Raw genomic sequence first — 23,530 nt, forward strand, 5'->3', positions numbered from 1 at the left:
AAAACGGTGAAAAGGTCGCGACCCAGGCGAAGTTACGTTCCTACAATGCCGCATGAGGGACCTGTTTGGACAACAAGGAAGACTGACGTCTGGAGGACCCAGGATAACCAACCAGTATGTTTGCACTGCGGACGACCGGGACATGTGGTGCGCTATTGCCGAGAAAGGCGGCGGATATTTGATGACGCCCGCGCCAGAAGACAGCAGACCGAACTTAGCCGACGCCAACTCCGGGACGACGAAGATGAACAAGAAGATGTGGGTGCAGGACGACGTAGGTCACCATCGCCGCAAGCTATCCGCTGGAGAGGTCGATCCTCAACACGCCGATCGAGGTCTCCATCGCCGTTTAGAAGCTCCAACCGATCACCTCGCCGCCACAACCTGGAAAACTAAAGGGTGCGACCTTCCTTGGAGGTGAGGCCGCCGAAGAGAAAACTCCTCCACTGTCGATCACTACAAAAATGACGGGAAACTACGTCGATATCCTCTTGGATGGACGACCAGCCCAAGCTCTTGTGGATTCTGGCGCATTATATTCAGTCATTTCGGAGAAATACCGTCGCCAGGTGCAGAAAACCTTATTCGTTGACAACAAAACATCTCTTCTGAAGGTGGCTAATGGGAAATATGTAAAACCTACAGGAAGATGTATCATTCGTGTGCGTATAAGTGGCCATAAAGAGCCCTTAGAATTCATCATCTTACAAGAGTGTAGTCATGACGTCATTCTCGGATGGGACTTTTTGAAACCTTCTCAAGCAATTATAGATTGTGGTCGCTCGAAGATTGTGCTAGACGAGATGAGACACTATTGATGCAAAGATGCGCATCCGAGTGTGTGGAGACTGTGTGTGCTGGATGAAGTGATCATTCCTGCAGTCAGCGCTTGAAAGATAACTGTCAGTGTCATGCCATGCATCAACCCATGGATCTTGTAGTGGTATTTAAGAGAAGCATACCACTGAAGAACAACTTGGTCATCCCAGCCTCTGTCGTCTCGTTTAAGAACGGATTAGGTCAATTGTGGATAGTTAACTGTCACCGAGAACCGCAGATCCTTCCAAGACGCATGTGCGTAGGAAACGCTGAGCCGTTAATTGAAGAACAGCTGAGCGTCATAGAAACCACTCATGCCGAATCTGTGGGCGAAATTAGCGCTACTGATACGAGCCAAGATCTTCTAGCTCGACTATCACCAGATCTCACTAACAACAGAAGAAGCTACTTGCCATCCTTCAAGAGTTCTCTGAATGCTTCGATCCACAGGTGAAGAGCAAATGAGACAAATCGACGGTGAAACACCGGATTAGCACTGGAGACCATCAACCAATAAGCCATAGAGCATACCGTGTGTCAGCAGCGGAACGTCGCATAATTCTCGACGAGGTAAAGAAAATGATGAAGAATGACATCATTCAGCCTTCGCAGAGCACATGGTGGTCACCAGTGGTCCTCGTCAGGAAGAAGGATGGCAGTTGGTGCTTCTGTGTTGATTACAGGAAGCTTAGTAAGATAAAGAAATCAAAATACTTGGTCACGTTGTGTCAAACGAAGGTGTGCGGCCGGACCCAGAAAAGTAATGTTGTGTACATAGTTCCGCGTAGTCAACGCGTACACAACTTTCCCACTAGAGCGCGCCCCGCTAAGCACAACAGCGCAGGAGCAGTGCTCGTCCGTCTCCGCACTACGAGATGGCGCTGCCTTAGAGACGGACCAAATTCTGCTTCCGCCGATCCGCGTATTAATATGTAATGCAGACAATGAGATTGCTGCTAACGTAGAACCTTTTCTCGTCGCGGATCACACTCGCGCAGTGATACCAGAACGCGCGAGGTAGTATAACGAGTGTACAGACCTCCGATTAGTCAGTCTGCATTTGTCTGTACTAGTCTGCATTTGTCTGTACCAGTCTGCATTAGTCTGTACCCGTCTATAGTCAAGTTTCAGTCTGTGCCTAATAAGAGTACCGTAATCCTGTACATAGCCATGAAGATAATTGTGTAGACACTTTTGTCAAGTATCAGAGATATGCGAGAATAAGATTAACGTTCCAATACCAAGGGAACTTCAGATTTTCAATTGTAAATAGCATCCAGAACCAAGTTAAGTAATTTTATGCTTTTTATTATTTTAATAAATTTGTGTGAAAATTAATCCAGTTCTGTTTAAGGTTGGTCACCGTCACGCTGCTACTCTAGGCATGCAAGTAGCATTTCTATCGTCTGACCTAACGGCAGAAGATAAACACGCCACGATAAGACCACGAGACATGTTGCTGACACTCTCCTACTTCGTTAGAGCGACAAGTCAAATAATCTGATGGTGTGTGTACCGAAGGTCTTACAGTACGCACACCACATAATATCTATAACGGAATTACCTATTCCTAAAAGTATTAGAGAAGTGAGAAGCTTTCTCGGATGACGTTCTTATTACCGTCGTTTTATCTAAGACTTTTGTATCAAAGCCAGGCCACTACAAGGGTTGTTAAAAGCTGATGCTAAATTTATCTGGGGTAGTGCTCAACAGGATTATTTCGTTGCGCTGCGAAAAGCTCAAACGACTGACCCTGTACTTGGTCTGCACCATGAGAGAGCACCTATAGAACTACACACAGATGCCAGCGGGTATGGATTCGGTGCTGTTCTGGTGCAAATTTCGGATGGAAAAGAGAAGATTATAGCCTATGCTTCTAGGACACTTACAAAAGCCGAGAGAAACTACTCAGCTACAGAAAGAGAATGTCTTGCTGTGATCTGGGCCATGTGTAAATTTCGAATCTCTATGGAAGGCCATTCACCGTTGTTACACACCATCATTCACTTTGTTGGTTGACATGTCTTAAGGATCCAACAGGACGACTCGCCAGGTGGGCACTACGTCTTCAAGAGTATGACATTACCATAGTGTACAAAAGTCGAAGAAAACACCAAGATGCCGACTGTCTCTCAAGAAACCCTGTGCAAGACCATCAAGACTTTGATGAAGATAGTGACTGTCTCGCTGCACTCCAGGATGTCTCTGCTGAGCAGAAGAAGGACGCCAAGGTATCTCAAATTATGCTTGCATTAAATCGGTCAGATGTTATGAAAGGACAATTTAAGGTGGTTAATGGATTACTTTGCAAGAAACCTTTGATCCGTTTGCAAAGAGGTGGCTACCAGTGATTCCTAAACACATGCGCTTAGATGTTCTACAGAAATTCCATGACACACCTGAGGCCGGACATCTAGGATTTATTAAGACATACGATGGAATCCACAAGAGATTTTTTTGACCAGGTTTATTTAGGAATGTCCGTCACTATGTGTCACACTGTCGAGAGTATCAGAGGAAAAAGGCAGTTCCTCAGAAACCACCTGGCCGACTCATACCAATTTCACCAGCCGAAACACCTTTCCAGCGTGTTGGGATTGACCTCCTCGGACGATTTCCAACGTCTGCTTGTGTCAATAGATGGATTATTGTTTGCACTGATTATCTGACACGCTATGCCATTTTAAAAGCCGTGAAAACAGCCGAAGCTTCCGAGGTGGCCAAGTTCATCGTAGAAGAATTGTATTAATACATGATGCCCCGAGCTCGTTAATTACGGATCGAGGGAAAGTTTTCAATCGAATCTTGTGACAGAGATAAACCGTCGATGCAACATTACTCGTCACATGACGACTGCCTACCATCCGCAAACTAACGAGCTTACTGAACGCCATAATAAGACCTTGGCCGACATGCTATTAGTGTTCGTCAGTGTTGAGCAGAGCAACTGGGATGAGGTGCTACCTTCGTGACGTTTGCCTACAACATCGCCAAACAAGACACCACAGGATTTACGCCATTTTTACTGGTGCATGGGCGTGAGGCGGCTACGACGATGGACAATGTGTTTCCGTTACATTCTGATTACGTGGACGACGACTACATCGGCTAGGTGTTAACCAGAGATGAGGAAGCTCGGCACTTAGCTTGACTCCGCACCTTCTACCGGTGATGAAAGCCATAAAAGTGAAGTGGTGTATACGTTCAGGTCGGTAGCATAGAAACAGTGCTGAAAGATATTATAGACTGTAAGGAAGAAGCTATCTCGTTTGGACGTGGCCATGATCATACTGCGAATGAGTTTAGCCAGCCGACTTGTTGCCTTATCAACGTTGACTGTCCAATGGGTGTACAAGGACTGGTCTACCACTCGCTGGCATGTACGACGGCGTGAGAAGAGTGGTGATAAAAAGTGTGCCCGTCGCAAGGACCAGAGACCAGTGTCATACATTGTCCTTGGCAATCGATTTTACAGCTAGCAACAGGTGCTGCCATCGCTGAATGCAGGCCCACCTCAACCCATTTCCGAGTCAATTTTGCGAGGGAAATTGCAAGCATCTGGTATTTGCAATAGGTTCACCTCACAAATGACCATTATGTACACCGGTATATAAAGCTGCAAGTCTTGAATGAGCCAAACGACACAGGCACTGGACTGTAGCTGAATGGAGGAGTGTTAGGTGGTCCGGCGAACAGCGATTTCTCTTCTCCTGAACTGATGCAAGGTGACCAGTGTACCGACAACCCCATCAGGCGTCTATTCAGCTCTGTGTGTGTGGAGGACGTACACTGAGCTGACAAAAGACAAGGGATGCCTCGTAATATCGTGGCGGGCTGCCTTTTGCCTGGTGTACTGCAGCGGTTCGATGAGGCATGCAGTCAACAGGTCGTTGGAAATCCGCTGCCTTTATAACCGTTAGTAATTGCGAAAGTGTTGCTGGTGCAGTATTTTGTGCGCGAACTGAGCTCTCGATTATGTCCCATAAATGTTCGATGGGATTCATGTCGGGCGTTCTCCCGAATTTTCCGGAATGCACTTCAAACCAATCACAAATATTTGTGGCCTGGTGACATCGTGGCTTGTCATCCATAAGAACGCCATTGTCGTTTGGTAACATGAAGTCCATGAATAGCTGCAAATCGTCTCCAAGTAACCAGACACAATCATTTCCAGTCAGTGATCGGCTTAGTTGGACCAGAGAACCCAATCCATCCCATGTAAACACAACCCACGTCGTTATGGAGATTCCACCAACTTGCACAGTACCTTTTTTGACACTTCTGACTTCGTGAGGTCTGCGCCACACTCGAAACGTACCATCAGCTCTTACTAACGGAAATCGGAATTCGTCTGACCAGGCCGCGGTTGAGCAGGGCCCAACCGATATGGTCACAATCCCAGAAGAGGCACTGCAGGCGGTGTAGTAATGCAGTGAAGGACTGGTGTCGGTCCTCTGCTGCCAGATTTCGCCGTACTGTCCTAAGAATACGCCCATCGTACGTCCCACATTGATTTCTGCAGTTATTTTACGCAGTGCTGCTTGTCTGTTAGCACTGATACAAAAACCGCTGCCCTCGGTGGTTAAGTTGAAGGGCATCGGCCACTGCGTTGTCCACAGTGAGGTTGTAAGTAGGCTGTTTAGGATTTTATGTTGGTAACGTCACGTAGCGCTCTGTATGAAAATCACTGACTGTGCTGTGTGCAGTCTGTGGCTGGTTTGCATTGTTGGAATTTGCTATTGTAGTGTTGGGCAGTTGGCTGTCAATAGCACGTAGCGTTGCGCAGTTGGAGGTGAGCCGCCAGCAGTGGTGGATGTGGGGAGTGAGATGGCGGAGTTTTGAGAGCGGATGATCTGAACGTGTGTCTGCCAGAAAGAGTAAATTTGTAAGACTGGATGTCATGAACTGATATATATATTACGACTTTTGAACACTATTAAGGTAAATGCGTTGTTTTTTCTCTATCAAAATCTTTCATTTGCTAACTATGCCTTCAATAGTTAGAGTCTTTTATTCAGCTGGCATTATTGGTGCACGCTGTACTGCAGTAGGTTGAGTAACGAAGATTTTTGTGAGGTAAGTCATTCATGAAAGGTATAGGTTATTGGTAAACAGGGCCATTCTTTTGTAGGGATTTTTGAAAATCAGACTGCGTTGGGCTAAAAATATTTTGTGTCAGTTTAGTGTTGATCAGAACAGGTAAAGACCAAAATGTCTGAGTACGTTCAGTTCTACATCTACATCTACATTTATACTCCGCAAGCCACCCAACGGTGTGTGGCGGAGGGCACTTTACGTGCCACTGTCATTACCTCCCTTTCCTGTTCCAGTCGCGTATGGTTCGCGGGAAGAACGACTGTCTGAAAGCCTCTGTGCGCGCTCTAATCTCTCTAATTTTACATTCGTGATCTCCTCGGGAGGTATAAGTAGGGGGAAGCAATATATTCGATACCTCATCCAGAAACGCACCCTCTCGAAACCTGGCGAGCAAGCTACACCGCGATGCAGAGCGCTTCTCTCGCAGAGTCTGCCACTTGAGTTTGTTAAACATCTCCGTAACGCTATCACGGTTACCAAATAACCCTGTGACGAAATGCGCCGCTCTTCTTTGGATCTTCTCTATCTCCTCCGTCAACCCGATCTGGTGCGGATCCCACACTGATGGGCAATACTCAAGTATAGGTCGAACGAGTGTTTTGTAAGCCACCTCCTTTGTTGATGGACTACATTTTCTAAGGACTCTCCCAATGAATCTCAACCTGGTACCCGCCTTACCAACAATTAATTTTATATGATCATTCCACTTCAAATCGTTCCGCACGCATACTCCCAGATATTTTACAGAAGTAACTGCTACCAGTGTTTGTTCTGCTATCATATAATCATACAATAAAGGATCCTTCTTTTTATGTTTTCGCAATACATTACATTTGTCTATGTTAAGGATCAGTTGCCACTCCCTGCACCAAGTGCCTATCCGCTGCAGATCTTCCTGCATTTCGCTACAATTTTCTAATGCTGCAACTTCTCTGTATACTACAGCATCATCCGCGAAAAGCCGCATGGAACTTCCGACACTATCTACTAGGTCATTTATATATATTGTGAAAAGCAATGGTCCCATAACACTCCCCTGTGGCACGCCAGAGGTTACTTTAACGTCTGTAGACGTCTCTCCGTTGATAACAACATGCTGTGTTCTGTTTGCTAAAAGCTCTTCTATCCAGTTCTGCTCAGCTGTTTGAAAATCAAATAATGTAAGAGGTTTATCAGCACAGTCATTCATAATTTTTTCTAAGGGGACGTTTCAAGATGTCATGCCTGAAATATGGTATTCTCGGCACAGTCTTAACACTGTGGATCTCGGAATACTGAATTCTCTAATAATTTCGGAAATGCAATGTTCAAGAATGTAGCTCCAACTACCATTCTACGTTCAAAGTCTGTTAACGTCGTGAAGCCAGTATCACTTCGGTAACTTTTTCAGATGAATAACCTGAGTACAAATAACAGCTCCACCAAAGAACTGCCCTTTAATATCTTGTATATACGATACCACCGCCATGTATATATGTGCATGTCGCTATTCCAAGACTTCGGTCACCGCAGTGTAGATCGGACGAGGGATGATTACGTGATTTTTTGGGCTATTTCTGCAACATGAATTGGATTCACTAATTCGGGTAATCGTGAATATGAACCAGAGTATTTGTTTCAACGTTCCCGAGCTCCAGAGTGCCCCTTCTTCTATATCTTAATTTTTGGTATGCTGTGATCACTCTTGTCTTCTGCGATGACAACAACCATATTTACAGACTAGCGTCTTTATGCCGCAGGTACAACAAACGCTCAGGGACTCTTTCACAGCTCAGTCCGACTAGCCCACTGAATCACCCAGTCTTAACGTGGGGACTGTTTGGAACAGCAGATGAGATGTCGCACTCAGTATCTCCGTGGTTTGGTAGCCCCACGGGATCTCGCTATCAATGATCAGTTTCAGCTGGATGAAGTGTACACCCTTCCATGGTGGCCAGATGCGGTGTTATGTGGGTGAGTCATTTTTGGGTCAGGTTGCCTTACGTTTATCGGGCAGCATAATGTAAAAGGAGCCCAAACGGATTAGAAGTAAGAACGGCTGATGCAGCTGTCGGGAAGACGACAGGTGGTCTGTGGAACGTCGCTGTCTGGACGTGGGGCGTACAGCTCGGTGTAGGAGCGGCAAGACGCTATTGATCGCCGGCGGGCCAACCCTCCGCCACGCTGGAGTACGCGGCGCTCCACCTGCTGTGCTGGGCTGCGCGTCCCCATCAGCCCACCGCGAGCAGCGCCAGGGGGTTCTGGGGCCTCTGCCCGCGAGGACAGGCTCTCTTCGTCAACGTACCTTCAAATAAATTTCACTCCCTTTTCAGATATTATACAGCTGTCTCGCGAATTCTTCGTTATCTGTTCACATCAGACTACAACACTGGCCATTAAAACTGCAGCGCCAGTAAGGATAGCAAATAATGAAAATATACTTTCGAAGTGTATGAGAAAAGTAATGAGACTGACTTTTTCATGTCCCATTGTTTTTATTTTTTTTTCAAACAACAATATTATTCCCTTCAAGGTAGTTCCCTTGAGCAGCCTTGGCTCAAAAATGGTTCAAATGGCTCTGAGCACTATGGGACTCAACTTCTGAGGTCATTAGTCCCCTGGAACTTAGAACTAGTTAAACCTAAGTAACCTAAGGACATCACACACATCCATGCCAGAGGCAGGTTTCGAACCTGCGACCGTAGCGGTCTCGCGGTTCCAGACTGCAGCTCCTAGAAGCGCACGGCCACTTCGGCCGGCCCTTGGATCGGTGCTGTAAAATTCTTGCGGAAAGTAACTACAATCGTTTTGTATTTATAATCCGTATCTTTGGATTAATTGCATGGAAAGTGAATGGACTACATATTTATGAAGCAAATCTTAAGTACGGTAATGATGGAAGCAGAACACATGAATTACAATTCGTGCCACAGCTGGAACTCGAACCCGGGTCATCTTGGTTACCAGGTGGAAATACTAACCATTACAATATCTTTTTTTGTTGTTGATCTCATTTTGTTTGTTATTGTTCGTTCTGTTTGTTCGGTGCGGACGTCGCATGAAGCTTATTCAAGTTCATCGTTCATTCATTAACTGAGTTTTTTCTTTTTTTTTTCTTTTTATTACAGAGGGCAGCTAACCCTCTGACCGAACACGCTGAGCTAACGTGCAGGCTTAGCACCTCACCGCTATGGTCAACATTGCTGCACGAACTACCCAAGTCGACTGCCCTACGCAACACAAACTTCAGTTCATATCTTCAGCATATTTTCCCCCTTACATTCTCACGATTTCCAAGACTTTCCGGCTTTGAAATAGCACCACAACGTTGGACAGAGTGGGGAAGTCCTGTACCATAAGCGATCTTATTAATCTTGTAATTAAATTTTCCTCAAGGAACTTAAGTCTCATCTTTATCTACGATAATGATTGAAGTAAAAGAAATGAATTAAAATTTGGGCAACGGCAGGGACTCGTAGATGAAGGCGAGACTTAAATGTCTTGGGGGAAATTAATTATAAGATCTACAATAACAAATCTTAATTATTCACATGTAGAGTATTGGAGCACGTGCTAGAACTCACCAGGACGTGAATGCCCAAAGGGTGTTTACCGACCACCGTGCCGTCCTCTGCCTTTTGGCATTATGCGCATGCGGTAGGGAGAGCACACCGCCCTTCAGTCGTTATGCCGACTTTCTGGACGATGGAGCTGCTACTGCTCGGTCAAGTAACTCAACAGCTGGCATCACGATACTGAGTGCATCGCATAACAGCCTGCCCTCCAAGGAAAAATTCTTGAAAGTATCGAGATTCGAACTAGGATTCTCTGCATGGCAGCCATCTATGCTGATCACTCGACTACAGAGTCGGACAAAGGAAAAGGTGCAAGATAATAAATTAGCGTGGACCAAATACAATACAATATTCGAAAGAGACAACATAGATAAGGTTATTAGTTACGGACAAAGAGAAGCATTAGGTCAAAACGTTTAACGTACCCACCGGACAAGTGCACGTGACCTTCCAAATGAGAAGAATAGTTTCTAAGCACTTGAATTCACACATCGTTATGTTAGAAACAGATACCAATTGGTACGTCTTATGAAGAGCTCAACAGAGAGAACAGTGGCATAACTTACCTCGCAGGGAGTTAAATTGCAAAATGCAGTACGAAAGGGAACACAGTTGAGAATAGCGTTAAAGCACACGTTAATGAAACCAAAATACCCGTCGCTTGCTACAATCACACCGTATTGCAGACAGTTGTCGGTTGAATGTGACCATCTCAAAAGCATAAGATAATTGCATAAATCACGTCTATTCGATGCGCTGTGAGAACCAGAGTTCATTGCGCATAGCTTCACAAGAAGTCCCAACTGACATATACAAGCCCCGCGTTCTGAATGGCTGCAACGGTCCAAGTTCCCGTGTGTCCCCAAGAGATAACTATCCCAATGTGCGCACTCTAGCAGAGCGAGTCGGTCACGGTGCGGTAGCCTCCGAGTTCACAAGTGACTCTCGCATAACGAGCGAGTACACGACTCGAAAGACGTTCGCGCGGAAGCGGATCTGTTTCTAATGTAGTGAACAAATTTTGACACTGATCGATACTCTAATAGTCAAGGGTACTGCGTCCGGAAACTAAGAAATACGCCAGTCAGAACGTATTCATCATATACCATCACTCAGTGAGATACTGTGTAAGATTTGGTATTTAATCCAGAACATTACCCATAAAGTCTGCTGGTCAGGAGCTGTAAGCTAAAACCTCCTCAAATCTAGCTAGCAAAACGTTGTTGAGGAAATTTTTTTCATTAATCAGAAATGAAGAGGCTTCTTTCTCGAAAAGTTTTCGATGGTGTTGAGCCACAGTCATGCCGTATTATTTTGAGGGAGTAAACCGCCATTTGACTGTGTATTATTGTGGCCTATGTTGATTTTGGGTTTTATGTCATTATCAAGTACAATGCTAAAAGTTCTTAGACCATTAACATGTCATATCTGTTAAGGCAGTCCAAAACAGAGACGAGCACCTGAAACATATGGGTTCGTTAGCAGTGTCTACGAATCGTCTCATTTATTTACATTTTGGAACTAGTATGTTGTCCTCGACGGGGAATGTTCATCAGATACAAGGATATCGTAAGGGGTGTCCCACGGAAGTGTGATAGAAGCGCTGATGTTCTGCATATACATCAATTATTTGGCGGACTGGGTGGGCAACAGTATGCGGTTGTTTGCTGATGATGCTGTGGTGTACGGTAAGTGTCGAAGTTGAGTGACTGTAGAAAGATACAAGACGATTTAGACAAAATTTCCAATTGGTGTTATGAATGGCAGCTAGCTCTAAATTGCCGGCCGGTATGGCCATGCGGTCTAGGCGCTTCAGTCTGGCACCGCGTGACCGCTCCGGTCGCAGGTTCGAATCCTGCCTCGGGCATGGATGTGTGTGATGTCCTTAGTGGTGTCACCGCCAGACACCACACTTGCTAGGTGGTAGCTTTAAATCGGCCGCGGTCCAGTAGTACATGTCGGACCCGCGTGTCGCCACTGTCAGTAATTGCAGACCTAGCGCCACCACATGGCAGGTCTAGAGAGACGTACTAGCACTCGCCCCAGTTGTACGACGACTTTGCTAGCGACTGCACTGACGAAGCCTTTCTCTCATTTGCCGAGAGACAGTTAGAATAGCCTTCAGCTAAGTCCATGGCTACTACCTAGCAAGGCGCCATTAACCATATCTGGAAAGAGTCTCATTTGTATAGTCAAGAGCGATGTACCACAAGGATGAATTAAAGTTAAGTAAACAGACGATCTGTACTTTTCTTTACAGCATTAATAACGTATCCTGTTCCAAACTTCACGCCAGTCGGCGTGTGTGTACGCGTGCCTTTCGGTTACCCGTCACTGTGGACTGGCTGTCTTGTCAGTCCACTACACTTAGGTTAGTTAGGTTTAAGTAGTTCTAAGTTCTAGGGGACTAATGACCATAGATGTTAAGTCCCATAGTGCTCAGAGCCATTTGAACTAGCTCTAAATATGGAAAAATGTAAGTTAATGTGGATGAGTAGTAAGAACAAACCTGGAATGTTCGGATATAGGATCAATAGTATCCTGCTTGACACAGTCAAGTTGTTTAAATTTATGGGCGTAACGTTGCAGAGCGATATGAAATGGAAGGAGGATGTGGGAACTGTGATGCGGAAGACGAGTGGTTGACTTCACTGCATTGGGAGAATTTTAGGAGAGGGTGATTCATTGTGAAGGAGGCTGCATATAGGTCGCTGGCGCGATCTCTTCTTGAGGATTGTTCGAGTGGGATCCGTGCCAGGTCGGATTGAAGGAAGACACCGAAGCAATTCAGAGTGGGCTGCTGGATTTGTTCGAACAACACATAAGTATTACGGAGATGCTTCGGGAACCCAAATGGGAATCCTCGGAGGGAAGGCGACGTTCTTTTCTAAAAGCGCTATTGAGAAAATTTAGAGAACCGAAATTTGATGCTGACTGCCGAGCGATTCCACTACCGCCAACATAAACTGAGCGTAAGGACAACGAAGGTAAGATTCGAGAAATTGGGGCTCATACGGAGACGTAATGACAGCTGTATTCCGGTCCGGCACAGATTTTCACTGTCGTCGTTTCCTTATACAGCTGATGCTTCTTCGAATTCGTAACTGCGAACACACATCATTTATTTCGTAATGGCTGTAGTTGCCGTTGTGCCTGTTCCTTCGGACATCCGTGTATGTCCAAAGGATCATTTCATCATTCTTCTCAACAACACAGGTAGTAATTATTAATGTACTTCTGTCGCGAATCAGTCCGACGAACGCCATTACACGTTCCTTCACGCAATCGTTCATTAGTTGTCTACATCTCGCTGTTCCTCTGATTTTACAATGACGTGAATTTGTCTGGACACAGTCTTTCAATTAGAAAACATATACACTCCTGGAAATGGAAAAAAGAACACATTGACACCGGTGTGTCAGACCCACCATACTTGCTCCGGACACTGCGAGAGGGCTGTACAAGCAATGATCACACGCACGGCACAGCGGACACACCAGGAACCACGGTGTTGGCCGTCGAATGGCGCTAGCTGCGCAGCATTTGTGCACCGCCGCCGTCAGTGTCAGCCAGTTTGCCGTGGCATACGGAGCTCCATCGCCGTCTTTAACACTGGTAGCATGCCGCGACAGCGTGGACGTGAACCGTATGTGCAGTTGACGGACTTTGAGCGAGGGCGTATAGTGGGCATGCGGGAGGCCGGGTGGACGTACCGCCGAATTGCTCAACACGTGGGGCGTGAGGTCTCCACAGTACATCGATGTTGTCGCCAGTGGTCGGCGGAAGGTGCACGTGCCCGTCGACCTGGGACCGGACCGCAGCGACGCACGGATGCACGCCAAGACCGTAGGATCCTACGCAGTGCCGTAGGGGACCGCACCGCCACTTCCCAGCAAATTAGGGACACTGTTGCTCCTGGGGTATCGGCGAGGACCATTCGCAACCGTCTCCATGAAGCTGGGCTACTGTCCCGCACACCGTTAGGCCGTCTTCCGCTCACGCCCCAACATCGTGCAGCCCGACTCCAGTGGTGTCGCGACAGGCGTGAATGGAGGGACGAATGGAGACGTGTCGTCTTCAGCGATGAGAGTCGCTTCTGCCTTGGTGCCAATGATGGTCGTATGCGTGTTTGGCGCCGTGCAGGTGAGCGCCACAATCAGGACTGCATACGACCGAGGCACACAGGGCCAACACCCGGCATCATGGTGTGGGGAGCGACCTCCTACACTGGCCGTACACCACTGGTGATCGTCGAGGGGACACTGAATAGTGCACGGTACATCCAAACCGTCATCGAACCCATCGTTCTACCATTCCTAGACCGGCAAGGGAACTTGCTGTTCCAACAGGACAATGCACGTCCGCATGTATCCCGTGCCACCCAACGTGCTCTAGAAGGTGTAAGTCAGCTACCCTGGCCAGCAAGATCTCCGGATCTGTCCCCCATTGAGCATGTTTGGGACTGGATGAAGCGTCGTCTCACGCGGTCTGCACGTCCAGCACGAACGCTGGTCCAACTGAGGCGCCAGGTGGAAATGGCATGGCAAGCCGTTCCACAGGACTACATCCAGCATCTCTACGATCGTCTCCATGGGAGAATAGCAGCCTGCATTGCTGCGAAAGGTGGATATACACTGTACTAGTGCCGACATTGTGCATGCTCTGTTGCCTGTGTCTATGTGCCTGTGGTTCTGTCAGTGTGATCATGTGATGTATCTGACCCCAGGAATGTGTCAATAAAGTTTCCCCTTCCTGGGACAATGAATTCACGGTGTTCTTATTTCAATTTCCAGGAGTGTATGTGTACGAAATTTACACACGTCTATAAAATTTGCTTAATATAAATAAATAAATAAATAAGTATTCAAAGAATTATTCCCCTTCAGAATGCTTTATTTCAGCGCCACGTGATAATGCAATGCATTGGCTTGCGCGTTTTTTTCTGACTTTATAGTGCTAGTTAACAGCAAAACGAGTCTCATTAGAACTGAAGAATCTCGGAATAAGAGGTGCGATAATTACGCTGTTTCGTGAGTTATTAAACGGAGCTTTTGTCACTCTACATGGGAATCTCACTTATTTGGGGACTAATCATCAATCTCTAGTACATTTTTTTCTGTCGCAGATTTGTAATTACAGCACGCGGCCAACGTTTTTCCTTCGCGCGTTATTTATCGACGGCCGCCCGATGTTATTATCTGCGCAACACGGGCGCGCTAATGCCGTAAACGACAACCTAATTGCAAAATAAATATTTGCAATATCACACATTGCGCTCCCCTTAATAGACCGAAACAGCGATGCAGTGGGAATTACGTCGCTGATTTTAATTGCTCTAATAAATTCAGGAGACGCGAAAAAAGTACGAATCAGTGTAATTGCGGCCGATAACTACGTTTCACCTCCGCCTACCAGCGACAATATTTCTCTTAATTTCATTAATTCCCATTTTTAAGGTGGACCGAAATTTATTAGTTCTGACTTGGTGACATTCGGATTTTAAATTTGATACATGACGTATACCATTTACCTCACAAGGGAACCTCCCCATCGCACCCCCCTCAGATTTAGTTATAAGTTGGCACGGTGGATAGGCCTTGAAAAACTGAACACACATCAATCGAGAAAACACGAAGAAATTGTGTGGAACTATGAAAAAAATAAACAAAATATACAAACTGAGTAGTCCATGAGCAAGATATGAACATCAGGGATAATTTGCGCTCCGGAGTGCCGTGGACCCGTGGGTAGCGTGAGCAGCTGCGGAACGAGAGGTCCTTGGTTCAAGTCTTCCCTCGAGTGTAAATTTTACTTTCTTTATTTTGGCAAAGTTATGATCTGTCGTTCGTTCATTGACGTCTCTGTTCACTGTAATAAGTTTAGTGTCTGTGTTTTGCGACCGCACCGCAAAACCGTGCGACTAGTAGACGAAAGGACGTGCCTCTCCAATGGGAACCGAAAACATTTGATCGCAAGGTCATAGGTCAACCGATTCCTCCACAGGAAAACACGTCATATATATTCTATACGACACTGGTGACGGCATGTGCGTCACATGGCAAGAATATGTTGTCGACCCACCTAACTTGTACACTTGGCGAATGGGTAAAAAGATTCTTCTACCTTGCCCGATTTAGGTTTTCTCGTGGATGTGATAATCACTCCCAAAAAAGTGATGAAAACATAAGAGTTTGTCTCATAAACTGCAACAAATGAATGCAACAGTTTCACAGTCGGGCAGTGTTCTCTGTGCTCTGTTAAAACATGTTTTTAACGTTTTCAAATTTTTCCGTGTGTAGACTGTCAAATCCTGCATATGTCCAAGCAAATATGAACATGTCCCGGAATTTTGGAGAGCGAAGTTGATTATATGTGAGTGCTTGAACTCTGATAATTGTGTGAAAAAAAAAATTCACTCCACGGAAGAATTGAAGCAAGGACCTTCCGTTCCGCATTTGCTCACGCTAACCACAGGACCACGGTGCTCCTCAACTTACGTTGTCCTTGATGTTGCCTATCTTCCAAATGGATTATTCAGTTTGTATATTTTGCTTATTTTTTTCATAGTTCCACACAACTTCTTCCTGTTTTCTCGATTGATCTGTGTTCAGTTTGTCGAGGCCTATCCACTGTGCCAACTTATAACTAAATCTGAGGGGGCTGCGATGGGGAGTTTCCCTTGTCAGTAAGAATAAAACGTTTTAGGTGATTATGCTTTGAAATAATTTGAAAATAATGAGCGTAAGGGGACGAAGAGACCAGATTTGTGTTTCAGAAAGCCCCGGTGGTACTACTGGCATCACTCATATCGTCAACAACGCTTAATTACAGCCTGTCAAATTCGAAACATGATCAGAGCAAGGAAATGTCTGAGGCTCCAGACGACTGCTCTCAGGACAACTCCCATATAGAATACTGGTTCCTTAGTTATTGACAGTATTCATCTGTCTGGAATCCTTACCATAAGGCAATAGCACAAAATTAAGTAGTGTAAGGATGTCTCCATCCATTGTGCGCGGAGAAAGACAATGATTAAAATCAGCGACCGACACGTAATTGGAGGCAGTAGCATTGTGGTGGATATCCGTAATGCTAAAGCTGATGTATCCTCAGTGTTGGCAAGATGCAGAAAAAAGGAAAATGGGTTAGATATTATTCTCGAATAACGTTCCACTAGAGCAGCCTTAGAAATGCAGGAGATCCAGTGAAACTTCCTAAATACATGGTGTTGAAATGGCACACATTGAAATGAAATGGTTAGTAGTATAGCAGTTAGAGATGTTTCAACAGTGAGACAAGTGCAATGATTACAAAATCACTAGACAGAAAAGCTAATCAAAGCAACATGTAGGTGTCTACAGGAAACTGACTGGCACAGGTTGCAAGTTAAAATACGACACAGTGGTCACTTTTATTTAAAAAATGTACAAATGTGTGTGAAATCTTATGGGACTTAACTGCTAAGGTCATCAGTCCCTAAGCTTACACACTACTTATCCTAAATTATCCTAAGGACAAACACATACATCCATGCCCGAGGGAGGACTCGTGCCTCCGCCGGGGCCAGCCGCACAGTCCACGGCTGCAGCGCCCAAGACCGCTCGGCTAATCCCGCGCGGCCACCTTTATAATTTTGTCTTCAAGGTGTCCCAGGAGGAATCATGAATATTCAGGGATTTAATAGGAATTATCATTCGAAGCAAAAATTTCCTGTAAACGTGGGCTCTAAAAAGCATAACTTACGAGTTATGACCACTCATTCAATAGAAGAGATCTTTCACAGTAGTGAAGATGAAGAAGTGCTCATAGCTTTAACGCTCAGATTTACTGAATATCTTTTCCTTGTTTTAGTGGGTGCTACCACTACTCCAAACATGGAAAGTAAAGAGGTTGCAACGAAAGAGATCTGTTTCACAGTATCGAAGATGAAGTGCATATCGTATAGGTAGGGGCCTATGTATTCTAGACCCATGGATACTAGACTATTTTTGATTGTAATGTACTTTCCTGTCATATCCCTGAATATTGACCATTTCCCTGGGACACTCCGTATATAAGCATCTAAAATAATTGTGTGTGTTTCAAGGACCATGACCATACACCACGGAAGATTTACGAGCAACAAAAATCAATTTAGTTTCACGGGCAGCGACATAGTTGCTTCTATAAAAACTGTAATACAACAAATTTACGGCTTTCATTCTCCATTTCCAGTATATGGTCGGGGCTTTGGATTGATATTCATGACTGAGATAGGTAGTTTTAAGGTCGCTGTTCCGTGATGATAGATAAGCAAAACAAAAAAAATATTTCGTTGTTCTCTGTTGATAACTATGGACGTTTCTCATCAGCCAAATACGTACATAAAAACAGAGAGAACTTAATCCAGGAACTGTTTATGTTTAAACAATATACTCAAGTGAGAAATTTGCTATGGATGTTTAAACAATATTCTCAAGTGAGAAATTAGCTACGAAAGCAGTTAAAATACTATCTGAAATATTAATGTATTTGACTCTATCCTTAAAATACTGCGTGATACTTGACAATATCGATTTTTGTTACCCTTGACATGGCACTTAATTCGTAATCGCTAAAGGAAAAGGAAAACAATAGCGGTTGCTTTTTGACAGCGGTATCCACACTCACAAACAGAGGTATCAAGCTGCATTTACTAAGTCTGTTGGCACCTCTGCTAGACAGTCTCTAAAACCGGCAATAGTTGTCAAAAGAGACTGCAACAGCAAAGTTTTTATAGTGTTGTAAATAGTTTACACGGGCTTGTCGCCGGATCAAAATGTGCAAATTCCACAATACTGAAGAGTCACAAAGTTTTGTATACATTTTATGGTTGGATTCTTCTGCACAGCTGTTTCAAACCTTACATATTATCAATTACATCGCACAAAATATGAGACATTTCCACGAGACGTGCCGCTAATAGCGTCTAACTCTGCCCCTAGCCTGGCTTACGGCGGCTACCCCACGCAGCTTACCATACAAGCAACACTTTCGTGCAGCCCGAAGAACACGGCTGGAGTTGTCATCTTGGAAGACTGTAGTATTCACTGCATTCTCATCATGAAGACGCTGAAGGAAAGGCAACACTTGGTCACCGAGAGTGCTGAAATAAACATTCCGGTCCATGAAACTTCCTGGCAGATTAAAACTGTGTGCCGGACCGAGACTCGAACTCGGGAACTCGGTAGAGCACTTGCCCGCGAAAGGCAAAGGTCCCGAGTTCGAGTCTCAATCCGGCACACAGTTTTAATCTGCCATGAAGTTTCATATCAGCGCACACTCCGTTGCAGAGTGAAAATCTCATTCCGGAAACATCCCCTAGGCTGTGGCTAAGCCATGTCTCTGCAATATCCTTTCTTTCAGGAGTGCTAGTTCTCCAAGGTTCGCAGGAGAGCTTGTGTAATGTTTGGAAGGTAGGAGACGAGGTACTGGCAGAAGTGAAGCTGTGAGGACGGGGCGTGAGTCGTGCTTGGGTAGCTCTGATGGTAGCGCATTTACCCGCGAAAGGCAGAGGTCCCGAGTTCGAGTCTCGGTCCGGCACACAGTTTTAGTCTGCCAGGAAGTTTCATATCAACGCCCACTCCGCTGCAGAGTGAAAATCTCATTCTGGATTTTGATTCATGTTACGGTAACTGAATGAGTAAACCCGCGTCATGGAAATAAAAGCACCCCTAAACATCACAGAGTCACCTCCGGCGCGAGCTTCACCCTTCACACACTGCTGGCTAAATGTTTCGTTTCATCGTCGATGCACTGGACGCGTTACATCACTTGAAACCAGGCAAAGGTGCGACATTTTGAGCAACGCCGGACACCCCAGTAACCTATTGTTCAATTTCGGGCCACTAAAGACATATAGCTTTGATTATTTGTGCATGAGCCTGTTGCGAGGTCCGCTCCTTCAACAACTGCGTCGAATACAGTTATCTTCGCAAAGTCCAATCGGAAGCTTGTTGAGATGGAACTGCATTCACTGACAGCAGCAATTTTTGTCTGGTTTGAAACACATAGTCAATGACAAGGCATGGCTCTCGTCTCCGGATCCTTTTGGTTCAGACCTTTCTAGGACCACTGTTCTCGTGTCATGTTAGACGGCTGTGAATGGTGTACCGTACCTTGCACACACTTAGGACAGTCGACGGTGGTATACTAACAAGTGGAGCTGCTTCATTATGGTGTGGTCATAGGGACGTCTATATGTGTCAGCTTCGGTCTACTTTTCTGTCACATCTTCATGTCAACACCATCTGGTAATTATGCACTACTTGATGCCGACGGCGTGTGTCAGCATTGGGAAAATAGGTGACTGGCTGGTACAAGGTCCACACCATTTACAGCGTGCCAACGCGCCAAATTGTCCAGTGTGACCAGGAACACCATTAACGTAGGAGACCATCCGTTGTGTGACGCCAGCCTTTCGCGCCCCCACGTCGCTCCCACGCCTGCAGCCCGCAACTTCATCCCATCTCCCGTGAGCTCGCGGAGAGCCGAGACTACGGCGCACGAGGCAGCAGAGCGGCGGGAAATCCCCGGCGCTTGGCGCTCTGCTCACGTATGAACGCTTCTTCACGAGATTAAAGTTCTTCTTCTTTTGTTTGCGCTCGCCGCCGTGTCCCTGCAGGAGTGATGAGGAGCCCGCGAGACGCGACCAGCCCCCACGGCTCCGTTCCCTCCCTCCCTGCGTCAGGGGCTCGATTTAGCAGCGGTCTCGCTTGTAATTCATTGCGCGGACTCCAGATGCAACAGTGGTCTGGAAGACAATGAAACGTTACCATGTCTTAAACAATATGTGTTACCCTCGGGCGCTACACCGTTGTACTTCTCTTGTAGCCTTCTTCTTCTCGCATTCAGAACCTTATCGAAGTTAGATACAGACAAATAAAGCCAGATCATTGTAATTCGCTGCTACAGTATCGTAGTACAAACAGAACAGTTATGAACGATTAGTCGCAATAGAAGAACGGATGTTAAGTCGTAGGTCGTGTAAGATTACGTCTTTATAACATAGAACATGGGTTGCATCTACACCGGGGCAAATTTGACAGTAAATCCGGTGTTTTGCAAGTCGAATTTTGTGCTGGATAAAAGAGAGCTTTTGGCTTGGGTATCAAGAACCGATCTATTCACACACAATGCCAAAACGTTAAGCATAATCAAGAAGGAACAATAACACTACTGGCCATTAAAACTGCTACACCAAGAAGAAATGCAGATGATAAACGGATATTCATATTATATAATATATTAAACTGACGTGTGATTACATTTTCACGCAATTTCGGTGCATAGATCCTGAGAAATCAGTATCCAGAACAACCACCTCTGGCCGTAATAACGGCCTTGATACGCCTGGGCGCTGAGTCAAACAGAGCTTGGATGGCGTGTACAGGTACAGCTGCCCATGCAGCTTTAACATGATACCACAGTTCATCAAGATTAGTGACTGGCGTATTGTGGCTAGCCAGTTGCTCGGCCACCAATGACCAGACGTTTTCAATTGGTGGGAGATCTGGAGACTGTGCTGGCCAGGGCAGCAGTCGAACATTTTCTGTATCCAGAAAGGCCCGTACAGGACCAACATGCGGTCGAGCATTATCTTACTGAAATGTGAGGCTTCGCAGGGATCGAATGAAGAGTAGAGCCACGGGTCGTAACACATCTGAAATGTAACGTCCACTGCTCAAACTGCCGTCAATGCGAACAAGAGGTGACCAAGACGTGTAACCAATGGCACCCCATACCATCACGGCGGATGATACGCCAGTATGGCGATGACGAATACACGCTTCCAATGTGCGTTCACCGCGATGTCGCAAAACACGGATGCGACCATCATGATGCTGTAAACAGAACCTGGATTCGTTCGAAAAAATTACGTTTTGCCATTCGTGTACCCAGGTTGGTAGTTGAATACACCACTGCAGGCGCTCCTGTCTGTGATGCAGCGTCAAGGGTAACCGCAGCCATGGTCTCCGAGCTGATAGTCCATGCTGCTGCAAAAATCGGCGAACTCTTCGTGCAGATGGTTGTTGTCTTGCAAACGTCTCCATCTGTTGACTCAGGGATCGAGACGTGGCTGCACGATCCGTTACAGTTCTGCGGATATGATGCCTGTCAACTCGACTGCTAGTGATACGAGGCCGTTGGGATCCAGCACGGCGTTCCCTGTTACCCTCCTGAACTCACCGATTCCATATTCTGCTAACAGTAATTGGATCTCGACCAATGCGAGCAGCAATGTCGCGATACGATAAACCTCAATCCCGATAGGCTACAATCCGACCTTTATGAAAGTCGGAAACGTGATGGTACGCACTTCTCCTCCTTACACGAGGCATCACACCAACGTTCCACCAGGCAACGCCTGTCAACTGCTGTTTGTGTATGAGAAATCGGTTGGAAACGATCCTCATGTCAGCACGTTGTAGGTGTCGCCACCGGCGCCAACCTTGTGTGAATGCTCTGAAAAGCTAATCATTTGCATACCATAGCGTCTTCTTCCTGTCGGTTAAATTTCGTGTCTGTAGCACGTCATCTTCGTGGTGTAGCAATTTTAATGAGGAGTAGTGTACTATTCTCGAGAGACTATTATTTAAATATGCTCCGGTACTTAAATATTCTTGTGAATCATTCCTCTTAAAGCTCTTAAAGTCTGTAAGTACTTATTGAAAATACAGATACATATCCCATCATTTAAGAAGGAAGAGCGCACGATGTGTGATAGCGAAGTATTAGCATTTAGAACTCTGGATACAAGATGTATGCGAAACTAATAAAAATAGACTAAAAATACTTTCAAGAACGTTTCTTATAGATGCAACTGGAAAAAAGGCACACGTGACTCCAGTACATAAGAAGGGTGAAAGAATGGACCCGCAAAATTACAGACCAATATCCCTAACTTCGGTTTTGCCGCAGAACCCTTCAACATGTTCTCAGTTCTAATATAATAAACATTCTTGAGACTAAGAAACTTAAGTCTAGGATTCAGCATAGTTTTAGAAATAATCGCTCGTGCGAAATTCAGCTTGCCCTTTTCTCACATAATATACTGAGAACTATGGATGAAAGGCAATAGGCAGTTTCCACATCTCTAGATTTCCGGTAAGCATTTGACACGGTGCCCCAATGGAGCCTGTTAACGAAGGTACGAGCATGTAGAGTAAATTCTCAGAACACGTGACTCGAAGGCTTCTTAAGTAACTGAACCCAGTATGTTGTCCTCGACGGCGGGTGTTCATCAGAGACAAGGTTATCGTAAGGAGTGGCCCAGGGAAGCGTGATAGGACAGCTGTTGTTCTTTATATACATAAATCATTTAACGGACACCGTGGGCAGCAACCTTCAGTTGTTTACTGATGATGTTGTGGTGTACGGTAAGGCGTCGCAGTTGAGTGACTGTAGGAACACACAAGGCATACAAGGCGACTAAAATCAAACTTCTAGTTGGTATGGTGAATGGCTGCTAAATCTAAATGTGTAAAAATGTAGCTTAACTTGGATGGGCAGTCAGAATAAACCTGTGATATTCGGGTATAGCATTAATAGTGTTTCGCTCGACACAGTCAAGTCGTTTAAATATGTGGGCGAATACCTAAAGCAGGAACGTTTGGTACCTATGGCAGATATTTGAAACAACTGTAACATCTCGCTTGATCCATTGTTCCTCTATCACATTCATAAAAAGTCTGATTTGCATTCGAATTTAATGTACAGTCAGTTCCACAAGAAAGTGTACGCCGTTATCTGTATAAAATGAAAGGCACTGTTACAAATACATGTTTACACGAAAATAAATGTTATTGCTATTTGCACGCCGGCCGTTGCGGGCGAGCGGTTCTAGGCACTTCAGTTGCTGTTAAGGTTGCAGGTTCGAATCCTGCCTTTGGCATGGATGTGTGTGATGTCCTTAGGTTCCTTAGGTTTAAGTAGTTCTAAGTCTAGGGGATTGATGACCTCAGACGTTAAGTACCGTAGTGCTCAGAGCCATTTGAACCATTTTTAAACTAATTGCACAATTACCTAATAGTTAATTAAAT

Source organism: Schistocerca cancellata, chromosome 8, assembly GCF_023864275.1.
Source record: "Schistocerca cancellata isolate TAMUIC-IGC-003103 chromosome 8, iqSchCanc2.1, whole genome shotgun sequence".
Lineage (NCBI taxonomy): Eukaryota > Metazoa > Arthropoda > Insecta > Orthoptera > Acrididae > Schistocerca > Schistocerca cancellata.